At 38.7% G+C, this 12666-nt stretch overlaps 1 pseudogene; it reads right to left on the reverse strand.

Moving 5' to 3' along the window:
* Positions 1 to 75: 75 nt before the first annotated feature.
* Positions 76 to 3555, reverse strand: LOC108054741 (ectopic P granules protein 5 homolog; annotated as a pseudogene).
* Between the last annotated feature and the right edge of the window lie 9111 nt (positions 3556 to 12666).

Raw genomic sequence — 12666 nt, forward strand, 5'->3', positions numbered from 1 at the left:
TCATCCTGTCCTTAATCCAATTTAAAAACGCTTTGATTCTGGTGTAAACTGCTGGCAGCGTGCGCTTCACGGACTCTACTCCCTGATCTCGGAGATGCCGGAGGCTCCGATGACCTTGGGAGCATACTTGTTCAACGCCTCATTCACCAAGTGGGCCATTCTTACATGAATGTTGTGGGGCAGAAAGAGACGTCCCTCGCAATCCAATCCCCAGTTTAGGTGACTGATGATCAGGCGCGCCAAATGACTCTCCGAGGATTGGTAGTCGAAGTGAAGAAGCCAATTTGAAAGCACCTCGAAGCTGTCCATGCTGGGGTGCCAGTTCTCCAGTGGCAGAGCCTTGAAAAGGTACGCCGCCTGATCGACTTCGCCGTATCGCATATTCAGGTGAACCAGCAGACAGCCCAAGAGATCCTCTTCCATCAAGTTGGCCAGCATGTCACGCGCCGTTTTATAGCAAATTTCCCTCGTGGACTGGTATATGTATTCAATGTGGAAGATGTTCCGATCGTTGGCCATCTCAAATAAGGGCTGCAGCAGGTAGTACATATCCTCGGGCGCCACATCTGCATTGGCCAGATCGAACTTTTGCCAGAAGTCTTCCGCTGAAAGGCAGCCTCCGCATTCCTCACCAAATCGTTGGAAAGTTCCCGGTGTGCTTGGGCCTGTCTTTTGAGATACTCGTTTCGCTTTTTCACCGACATCAGCAGAATCTGCAGCACGGCCATACAGTGATTTAGCTCGGGGAGTTAAGGTCTAGGGGCAGCTCGTTTTCTTGGGAACCCTTAGCCACTGTTCGCGTTCCAGGCAACTGCAGGAATTGGGCGGCCCAGGAGCCAACGCCATTGGGACAGCGCAGGATATTGAACAGCAAGAACCAGTGAACCTCCTTGGTGGCCAGCAAAACTTGCAAGGCAATCAGCTTGCGCAGCCATTCCTTGAGGCCCTTGACGAAGTTCTGCTTGAAGAATACATAATCAGATGAATGTGTTAAAAAGGATTGAGGCATTTTTCATTACCACATTGGGACTTGGCCGTCGAACGAAGCTGAAGAGTGTGGAAATGGCTCGCCTTAGTTGGGAAACGCACTCCAGAGCCTGCCCAGTCTGCAGTGTTGGGAAAGGTACTGTGTTTTTCCTTACCTAGGTAAGGTAAAAGGTATTGGGCAAAAATAAATACCTAGGTAAGGTAAATGTACTTCAATTTCCCAGTACCTAGGTAAAGGTATAAGGTAAATATATTGTTTTTTTTTATTTTTTATAATTTTTTTGTTTTGTTCAATGTAATCATTTAAACTTAAAATACGACTAGTTTTCAGTTTTTAGTCGTCTTAATTAAACAATATCTTTTCATTTCATTTAAATTTAAATGTTTTAATTTTGTGCATATATTTTTAAAACACGCGGCATGAATAATTGTATGCACTTCATTAATGTATTTATTAAACCCTCATGTACATATTTGGCGCGCAAAAATTCCGTATGTAGAAACATTGACTATGTATATGTATATGCCGTTTGTTTACGTACATACGGCATTTTTGCGCGCCAAATACACTTTGGTTTCATAAATAAATTGATGTAGTGATGGGAACATACATACGTGCACAAAATGATATAAAATAAAACTGCGATTAGTTTTAACTTCACAAAACAAACCATAGAACGGCTGAATTCCAATGACTTTTAATGCTGCGTTCCGACTATTACAATTTCGAAACGAAACGATACAATGAAACGGTACTACAGTGTCGCAGTCAGATTTGGCTATTTTAAATCAGAGCAATGTTTAATACCTATGTAAGTACCTTCATAATTTCAAAGGTATATAAAAATCTGTACCTAGGTAAGGTAAAAGGTACTCAATTATTTTTATACCTAGGTAAGGTAAAAGGTACCACTAAATTGTACCTAGGTACATACCTAGGTAAAAGTATCTAGGTATGTCCCAACACTGCCAGTCTGTGAGTGATGCAATATAATCGCCGACTGTCCATCTGCATTTGGATAGGCCAGCAGATCGTTGATGATTTCGTTCACCTTCACTTTGGTTATATTGGCTGTAATCAGGTTGTTGGTGTAAGTGTGACAAACCAGGTCGTAAAGGCCAGTCAAAGCCGTCTGGGCCAGTTCTAGTTTAATAGGATCCACCTTGATTTGACTGCGGGAAAAAAGGTAAGACTCTAAAGTGCAAATGCAGAGTATTACTTACTCGTAGGTGATGCTCTCCTGGACTGCGTTGCCATCTCCGCAGGTTCCACTGAAGGTACGCGTAACTGGCTGACGCACCCAGATTTGCTTTTGGGAGTCCGTGCAGCCCTTGCGCAGTTTCTGCACATCGTGCATATTGGAGGTAATCTTGCCCTGCAGTTCGTAGTATTCCATTACGGCAGCATATAGAGAATCCGATTCGCTGGACTCCAGCAGAGAGTTCATGAGGAACTCGAGCTCAAATTGCTTGGCCAACTCCAGATCGGGGCAATCGTAGATTTGCGGGAGTTGCTCGGTGCTCAGTGGCTTTATGTGACTCCTGGCCAGGGCGAAACCGGTGGGTGACTCCGCCTGGCGGTACACAATCTTGGCGGACTCCACTTTGGCATTGGACAACTGCATAGGGTGCAGATTGGGATACTGGACGATGTGAGAGGTCGTCGCGGGCGGGGCACTTGGGGCACTGGGTTGGGCTTCCGTTTCAGGTGGCTCCGGTTCCTGGGTTTCCGGCTCCTCCGGCGTTTCCCTTACATCGCTGGAGATGCAGCATTCAGTGGTGATAATTGCCTCGCCACTGGAACACCATCTCCACGGTCTCCCGCAGATCCTGGGTGTAGATGTGTTTCAGGTAAGAGGAATCATCCGGATCGTCGGTGTAGCCACTCAGAGGCTCGTCGGGCAGAACCTCGAAGCACCAGGGCACCGCGTCTATGCGGAAGGCAGACACTCCGCGATCCAACCAGTAGGTGAGCACCCGCTTCATTTGGGCCACCACCGCGGGATTGCGGTAGTTTAGATCCGGCTGCTTGACGGCGAACTGGTGGAGGTAGTACTGCTGGCGCTCTGCGTTCCACTCCCAGGCGCTGCCGCGGAAGGCCTGCAGCCAGTTGGAGGGTGGCTCCCTCTTCCCTGTGGTGGCATTCACATAGCCATCGTGCCACATGTAGTAGTCCTCGTAGCCCTTCTCCCTTTTTACCGACTTTTGGAACCAAACGTTCTCGTCGCTCGAGTGATTGGGCACAAAGTCCAGGATGATCTTGATGTTCCGCTTGTTGGCCTCCACAATCAGCTCATCGAAGTCCGCGAGGGTTCCGTACTCCGGCTGGATGTCGTAGCCAAAGTCCGCCATGGGCGAGCTGTAAATGGCCGAAATATAAGCTGTAAGTGGCCGTCACTCCGATCTCCTTCAGTACTCCAGCTTGGAGATGATGCCCTGCAGGTCGCCGAAGCCATCGCCGTTCGAGTCTTTTAAGGAGCGCGGATAGATCTGATAGAACTGGGCGATTTGCCACCAATCCCGAGTGGTGTCCGTGGTGGTGGTGACCCTCTCCAAGTCGAGATCCATATCGACTGCTGCCGCTCTCCCAAGGCACTATGGGAAAAGAGTCAATTTTTTTGGCATAAAATCAACTTATTTTATAAATTATTTTTAAAAATTAAATATATTTTGTGAATTTACATACCCTAATTAGCCAAGAACAGTTATCTAAGATTTTTTACTAACAACACTATAGTGTTGATAAGCGAACAAAGTCAGCTCTTCGATTGACTTTGTTGTGTGCGTAAATTAGTGAAAAATCTTTGCAAACTTTCAGTGCTTATTTTGTGGAGCAACAAAATGGTTTATTATTTCTGATCATGTCCAATCGTAGCAAAGGTATTTATAAATGTATCTTAGATTACATGTTTTGATTATTATGGCTTGTTGTTCAACTGTGAACTGTTTTAAATGTGTATCTTTTTATTAAAACTAACAAGTTTGTTTGTGTTCCGTGGTGTACAATTTATAAATGGCACAAAGTTGCAAAAAGGTAAAAACGCAAAGTTATTACCAAATGTATCCTTAATATCGCAAAACTAATAATTTTTGAAACTTTTTGCACGTTTCTTCAAAAAAGTGACTTAAATCCAGCAATTTAAAATCATAAAAAAAAATTTTTTAATAAAAAAGCAATCTATGTGGCTTTTATTAATCTTTAAAATTGAATTTATGGAAAGGGACAAGTCAAGTGAAAAGCCTGGCTGCAAAGGGCTTAAATATAAAGAAGCTGGACCCCCGTTAAAGCTAAAATTGGCATCACTTTTCTTGTACATGTCAGCAATTTTTTTTTTTGACAAATTTTAAAAATTATCATAATCCGAAATTATTTTACCGTCTTACCAATACAAATACAAATTTTTTAAAATCCCTGCCAATTAATTTGAATATGCGGCGTGGGCGGTGGATGAAAGCAATGGTCCGATTCAAAAAGCAACAAAAACCGAAATACCAGCTTTATCTTAATAGTATATATAAAAATGTTCTAAATTGTATCTCTAAAACTAGAGTTTATGCCAAAAAAATAGAATTTTTTCCCATAGTGCAAGGGCGCAGTGTAGACCTAGGAGGAGTATCGCTATGATTAACTGATGCAAACACGCCATGACTGACTGACTGAACGGGCTTCCAGAGATTTTTCCACCGATAAGTGCTCAAGTGCTTCGACTGCGTTTATTGGGAGTATTTAGTTATTATCTAGCAGCTGGAATCCAGGGGGTGGGAACTCATCGATTGCTCAGATAGAGCGCCACATGAGCCAGCCAGAGATAAAAGCCCAGAATGGGCAGAAAACGAGTCTCGCCATTGGTGGCATAACTGTAGTAGGAGGAGCTGGACTGCAGGATCAGCGAGTCCTTGGGCTGGAGTTGACGAGATCACTAGGAGTGATAAATACCCTGCAGGAAAAATGCGAACTAGTCTGAAAAACAACTAGTAATACAACTAAAATAAAGCAACCGGAATTTGTCTGAATGCATTTGGACTACACAGGGTCTAGAAAATTTGTGCTAGTCGAAAAAATGATTAATACAAAACTAGTAAAAAATAAACTTGTCTCGGACTAGTACCTTTCTGACAAAAAAAACCTTAAAAATATTTAACTGGTAGAAAAAATACATGTTAGGGACTAGTTAAAAGGCAACTGGAATTTAACTAGTTGCAAATGAAACACATATGATCCAAAAATATAGCCTAGAGGGTAAATGTCTTGGGAAATTTAACAATAAACAAATCAAACACTCGAGGTCCTCGGTTCAATCCCCAGTCTCTGTGCATTTTTTTTTGTTTTTTGTTTGCTAGGTGATGCTTTAGTTTAATTTTAAACTTTGTTTAATCTGTCCGAAGCAATATATATGTGAAAAATCACTGTTTTTGAATTATGTCACACTAAAATTCATAAACCTTGTTAGGGCATTACAAAATGTGATGCGTGTATGGCTCAATCAGTTAGTGTGTCTACAAATCCAAAGGTCCCGGGTTCAAGTCCTAGAGAGGGCGACTTGCCTCAAAAAAAGTAAGTTTGTTTTAATTCCATTTAATTATCATTTACTGTATTTGATTACATAATAATTATCAGAAATTCTCTATGGACCGCGCCTATTGATTGGATACTAAATTAGGAGAGCGTCAAGTTAGGCATCGTCAAGTACTAGTGAAATTCCATCACTTGATGGTTTAGTTTTTTCGTGAAAATATTTTTTTGAGTGTAGTTTAACAGCTGTAACCGTAAATTGGTTAACAGTCACTAGTGCAAAACTAGAGGCAAAAGAGACTAGTTGTTTCCGACGACAAGCATATGAAAAATGGACCACTTCGTTACAAGGAAATGGACATAACTTGAACTAGTTAACCTTCTTGACCCAACTAGTATTTTAATAGTCCAAAACTGATTCCGTTTCCTGCAGGGTATATTCAAACATTATAAAGCTGGCTTATATTTCAAATGAACTTTATGACCTACCCCACTTTGACTTGAGATCGCTCTGTGACCAGCACAACTGTGAGCTGAGAAGGCAAACCGGGGAAGCTCTGCTGCAGATTAATGGTCTCCACGCCGTCGTAAATGTTCAGAAGGGTCAAATAGGTCGAGTCACGTTCGAGATAGCTGCGGAAATATATTGTTATTATCGAGGCCATTTCCCATCGCTCTATTTGTCACCGTTTAACGGCCAGCACTGCGTCCTTCACTTCGGTCTGACCGCGCTGAAGGGTTTGCGACTGCCTCCTCAACTGCCATAGCTGCTTGAAGATGTTCAGGTGACTCAAAGGCCTCTGCCGCTCCAGGTCCACGTTGACCTGCTTGTAGTCCACCAAAAAAAAAAAAAAAAAATAGTTCCTGAAACGAAAAGAAACAATTTTAATTAAATTGCTTACAGAAAAGATTTAAGTAATACTTACTCCCTCTTCATCCGCTATTTGCAACGCGAATGTCTTGACTATAAGTTCTAACATATCTTTATTGTTTTCGAACCGATTGTATTTTAAAGAAATCTTAGTCAATTTTGGGCATAGAATTTTCTTCCAATTTCTCATAATTACTTCCTACGAGATTGTATTGATGTGAGTAAAATCAATATTTAAATTGTTTTTTTTTAAATGGTGTACATATCTCGTATTTGCGTTAACGTTCTCTTGTATAAGTTCTGTACTGCTTTTTTAAATTCGTCATCGATGTTAATGCATATTAGTGCGGCGTTCATGAAATTAATGATAATTTTATCATTTCTAATACTGTATTGTCTTTTCAAAGTATCAATGACATGCGGAATGTCATAGACAATCTGGTGTTGCAGTACATGTTTCACTGCTATTTCATTAATCTTATTATTGTCACAGTTAAAAGCTAGCACATTATTTCGAATCTTGTATGTGTCTAACGCTTCATATATGTAAAGTATTTCTTCGGCTATATTGATGGCACGTATATGATCACTTTTCGAGAATTCGTTAACCCTCAATGATAGGGATTTAACGAGTTTTCTCGAGTGGGCATGTGCTCTAAATGTTAAAATTTTGAAATTCCTTCTATTTACTGATATATGGTTTTCATCGAAGCTTATGTCGAAATGTTCTTCTTTGAAATGATGAAAATTACCAAAAAGGTGAACAATTCCATTTTTAACGGGGTTCTTAACATTACTTTTTCTTAGGTAATTTAAAACAATTGCTTTGTTGGTATTTGTAAGCGAACCTATTTTCATTTCTGCATTGATGATTTTTTCAACGTCTAAGAAAAAAGTCATTAATTATATTTTTTTATAGTCAGCTTTAAAGATTTAAAAAGGATGGGTTTAAGTTGTCAGGGAATGCAGAAGAAGCTGTCAATTATTTTAAAAACGCCCCAGGAACATGTAACCCAACCAGAACTGACTCTTCCTTCGAAAAAACCAAAGTTCTCATTTATGAAATCGAAGTCTATGGACATAGGGCAATCATCGCGAGCTGATGCTATTAGCATGTTGAGGCAGCATCTTGAAAGAAATAACGAGCCCGAGGAATGTTACCCACTTTTGTATTGGAAGGTGAATTTTTGAGTTATAAGAAAAATCTTGTAATATTAATCAATTGTCCTTTAGACAAATTCTGAAAATATGAAGCCATTGAAAGAGATCTCAAAGAAATATTTATGCGTTCCTGCAACATCGTGCGGTCAGAACGGATGCTCAACAAGGCTGGACAAATAATATCTGACAGGCGGACTCGACTTAAGCCGCATACTGTAGACAAACTTATTTCTGAACAAAAATTAAAATTATTAAAACATGCAATGTTAGATCGCACTAATATTTAAAAGAATGGACAAATCAGACAAACGGACAAACAGACAGACGTACATGGCTAGATAGACAAGGCTGCAATCATAGTGCAATGTAAGCTATTTAGTTATATAATATACATTTTCGATGCTTATGTTTTTTATATGTTTATATTCTTTCGTTTAATCCCGAAAATTAAATTTTTCTTTTTAAATGGCCCAGATTGTAAAAATGTTCGTTCCGGTCTGTTATTCGAGAATAACCGCATTTAAAGGGCTGACCATCTCATCAGTCGTCTGACAAGTTGATCAGTCGGCTGACGAACTCATCAGTCGGCTGACAAGTTGATCAGTCGGCTGACGAACTCATCAGTCGGCTGACAAGTTGATCAATCGGCTGACGAACTCATCAGTCGGCTGACAAGTTGATCAGTCGGCTGACGAACTCATCAGTCGGCTGTAAAAGTTGATCAGTCGGCTGACCATGGTTGGTAAGGTTTGGGGGTATTGTACTTTATTTAATGTTTTTACCTGTTTCTTCTATTTCTTCTGTTTCAGCATCATAAAGCACATTTTGAATGGTGTGCATTGATGCATCATCATCAAGCACATTTTGAATGGTGTGCATTGATGCATCATCATCAAGCATATTTTGAATGGTGTGCATTGATGCATCATCATCAAGCACATTTTGAATGGCGTGAATGGTGTGCATTAATGCGTCATCTAGTTCAGAATCCAAAAATATGTCAAGTGACATTTTTAAATAGCTGCAAAGGAAAGAAGGATTAGAAATGGAAAAATAAAAAAGCATGACATAGGAATAATCGGAAAAATAATTGAAAAACTGATAACAACGGTGTTTTTCGACATATTATCTATTGCTCTTGAGAATATCATTTTGTTAACTGTCCTGAATTTCGAATTAAAGTTTTATAAAAATCAGACAACTTTATCATATAGCCCCCATAAGAACGATCGGAAAACTAAAGGGAAATTAATAGGAACAAAATTATAGCATTTTTAATTTTTATTGTATTTACTTCTTTTCTGAAATACATTTTCATTTTTATATTTCAGAATTTAGAAAATAATAATAATAAAATAATAAATAATGTCAAATGCATAACGCGCCTAAATAAGTTTTACTTCAAAAATCTGATTTGTTTATGTAAACAGCTGTTTCAGGATATTCGTTCTGAATTTAAATTGCTAACAACTTTAAGGATACTTGATTTGTTTAAAGATGCAAAAACATTTATGACTGATAACACTGTGCAGCATTTTTAGTGCTTTTTAAATTTACCTCGATGGATGCTATATTTTTGGATTCGTTAGGAAAGTTCCCCGACGCAAGGATTCTTAGCAAAAGGACCTCAAAGTTCGAAAAATTCAGAAATTGGCCAACTTTCTAAAGCTCTCAGAGGCAAACGGATTCATGGTTTGGTTAGATGCTAAAGTTTTATAAAAGATACACTCTTTATCTTTTAAACCCCACACTTACAAAATTTTTAAAATTTTTTTAAGGCAAAAACAAGTTCTAGAAAACATAGTCAAAAAACATAAAAGTATACAGCTGCGGTCAAAATGGTAGTAGTGTTGCCGCCCTGTGTATTTAAAAGTTTGTTGTTGTAATTGATCTTTTCCTGGTAATATTGTATTGATTATAATTTTCCTATTAGACTAATTGGATAAGAAAAAATTACAACATCAAACTTTTAAAATACACAAGGCGGCGACACTACTACTATTTTGACCGCAGCTGTATGTTTTTCAGTTTTTTGACTATGTTTTTTGGAATTTATTTCTGCCTTAAAAAAAATCCTAAAATTAATTTATGTATGGGGTTTAAAAGATAAAGGGTGTATCTTTTTAAAAACTTTAACTTCAAACCAAGCCATGCATCCATTTGCCTCTGAGAGCTCCGCAAAGTTGGCCAATTTCAGCATTTTTCGAACTTTGAGGTCCTTTTGCTAAGAATCCTTGCGTCGGGGAACTCTTTGGAAAACGCAGTTTAACTTGGGAATTCGTAACGAATCCAAAAATATAGCATTTATCGAGGTTAATTTTTGATGCTGCATAGTGTAATTATCAGATAATTATCGATTATCAGAAATAGTTTTGCATGGCAACCCTACTTTTGGTCTTAAGACAGATCATATTTATATGATATATGAAAGTTTGCAAAGATTTTTCACTAATTTACGCACACAACAAAGTCAATCGAAGAGCTGACTTTGTTCGCTTATCAACACTATAGTGTTGTTAGTAAAAAATCTTAGATAACTGTTCTTGGCTAATTAGGGTATGTAAATTCACAAAATATATTTTATTTTTAAAAATAATTTGTAAAATAAGTTGATTTTATGCCAAAAAAATTGACTTTTTTCCCATAGTACCTTGTAGAGGGTATTATAATTTCAGTCAGATGTTTGCAACGCAGTGAAGGAGACGTTTCCGACCACATAAAGTATATATATTCTTGATCAGGACCAATAGCCGAGTCTATTTAGCCATGTCCGTCTGTCTGTCTGTCCGTCTGTCCGTTTCTACGCGAACTAGTCTCTCAGTTTTAAAGCTATAGCGATAAAACTTTCCCGAAAGTCTTCTTTCTATTGCAGGTAGTACATATGTCGGAGCGAGCCGGATCGGACCACTATATCTTAAGGCTTCCATAGGAATATTCAAACAAATATAAGAAAATTCATTGTAACTTTGTAGGAAGTAGGCATTTTGATTCTTGACTACTTATCTATAAACAAAATTAAAATAGAAACGCTGAATCTGGAATCCCTGGAAGTGAGCACTACTTTATCTGCAAGGGTATAAAAGCTTCGGCTGGCCGAAGTTAGCTTCCTTTCTTGTTTTTAATATAGTTTATATAGACTTGGTCTGAACTTATCCAAAGTTTTGCGCTTCCATTTGTCAAAGTTCCTTTTGCGATAAATATTCGGTTATTTATACAACTGGGTAAGAATTTCTCAACTGCGCATATGAAATTTTAGATTTTCTTCAAACTCGGGTACTTTGAAGAGTTTGCCTTGGTTATCATCTGTGATTTTTTTTAGATTGCCCAAGAAGGTAGGTTTTGAAAAATTAAAATTACAACTTGAAACAACAATTTTTTTAAAAGCCCACCTTCTTAACAATAACAAAATCCATCGATTTGTATGGCAGCTATATGAAGGGACGGTGGTAAAATTATGATATTAATATATGTGCATAATATCAGTGAGTAATTGAGTTGTGCAAACTTTCAGCTTAAACATGTATGAATTGTACTCATTGGAAATATATATAGGGTGTTTCTAAATTCGCATAAAAAAATATATATCTTGGAAATAATGAAAAGGAACAAAAATGTTTCTTCGGGTAAATTAAGTTGGTTATGAAATGGACAATCTTGGATAGTTAAATTTCTTTTATAGGATGAAGAAGACATTCAAAACCGCAATAAAAAATTTCATATATTTAAAATTTATACTTATTGGACAACAAAAAATTTAAGAAAATTATTTTCTAACCCCCCCAGTACACATTTAAAAACGTGTAAAGTTGCACGTTGTTCTCCTAAGCCGTTCTCGAGATATACTCATTTAAAGTTTTAGAACATTTTTTAAGTTCTTAACTTCAAAAATTCATAGCGCCCCTAAATGGACAACTAAGCCAAACTCTACGAGGTACCCGAGTTTGAAGAAAATCTAAAATTTCATATGCGCAGTTGAGAAATTCTTACCCAACTGTGAACATGTGAAAACTTCTCTGTGAAATAAATTACCGCAAAAATTAAAGAGTCTTTAAAAGACTCGCTGGGCAGCGAGTTCGTGCCCTGCACCCAGATCAGTGTCCAAAAGCGCTGGACGCGCAGCTTGGCGCGGATGAACAGCGAGAGTCCGCTGCGATCGGCCGATGTTAATGGCGACGGGATCAGGGACGTGGTCTTCGGCTATGGCGTGGACGACAACATCCACTACGAGGGCATCCCCCTGTCCAGATGCCAGTCCGCCCAGCAGGGCGAGGAGGTGCCCTGCGAGGGCGGAGTGGTGGCCCTGAACGGACTGGATGGCTCCATCCTGTGGCAATCGTGGAGTGTGGCCAACGTCTTCTAACTGCACTGCAGTGCGGATGTGAACGGTGATGGGGGAACCGATTGCGTGGCAGCATGGCGGTATGGCGGCGAGGGGGACAAGGAGAAGAAGCCAGCTGCCTAGACGGCCGCTCGGATGGTGTCTAGCATTTTGGCGTAGTCGTAGCGTTAGCCGTGGCGCTTATACCATAAGTCAACACACGATCACAACACTCACTCCTCACACACCCAAGGAAACAAAAACAAAAAGAAAAACGAAAAGAAAAGAACACTCAATCACTCATAAGAACATCCACAAAACGCATGCGTACATAACACACTATTCCAATCAAAGAAAACCACATTTAATTTAGCTGAATATTATGCGTATTCAGAGGAGAGATGTTAACAAGAAGCAACACAAGGAACAAGATGATTTGGCGCCGACAAGGGAAACCATAAGTTTTACGCTAGAATTTAACAACCAGAGAAAAGCTACATCCTATTTATTGCAAAATCAGATTGCAGTTTATTATTTTTGTTTCCTGTAAATAAAGGAAATTACAATAAAAAAAAGTGAAAACTTAAGAATGGGTTTTGAAATGGTAAATGAGTAAGTGGGAGAGGGAGAAAGTTCTGGAATCTCTTAAAATGGATTTATTTATTCTTTCTGGTTAAGAGGTAATTAAACTAATATATAAATATAAACTTTAATAGTTAATGCATGCAACTCCCATATTTTTTCACTAAAAAAAGTAAAGTTTAAAGTCAGTTGTTTGTAAATGTTTTTAAAATTTAAAATCTCGCGCTCTTTTAT

Source organism: Drosophila takahashii, chromosome 2L (assembly GCF_030179915.1).
Source record: "Drosophila takahashii strain IR98-3 E-12201 chromosome 2L, DtakHiC1v2, whole genome shotgun sequence".
NCBI lineage: Eukaryota > Metazoa > Arthropoda > Insecta > Diptera > Drosophilidae > Drosophila > Drosophila takahashii.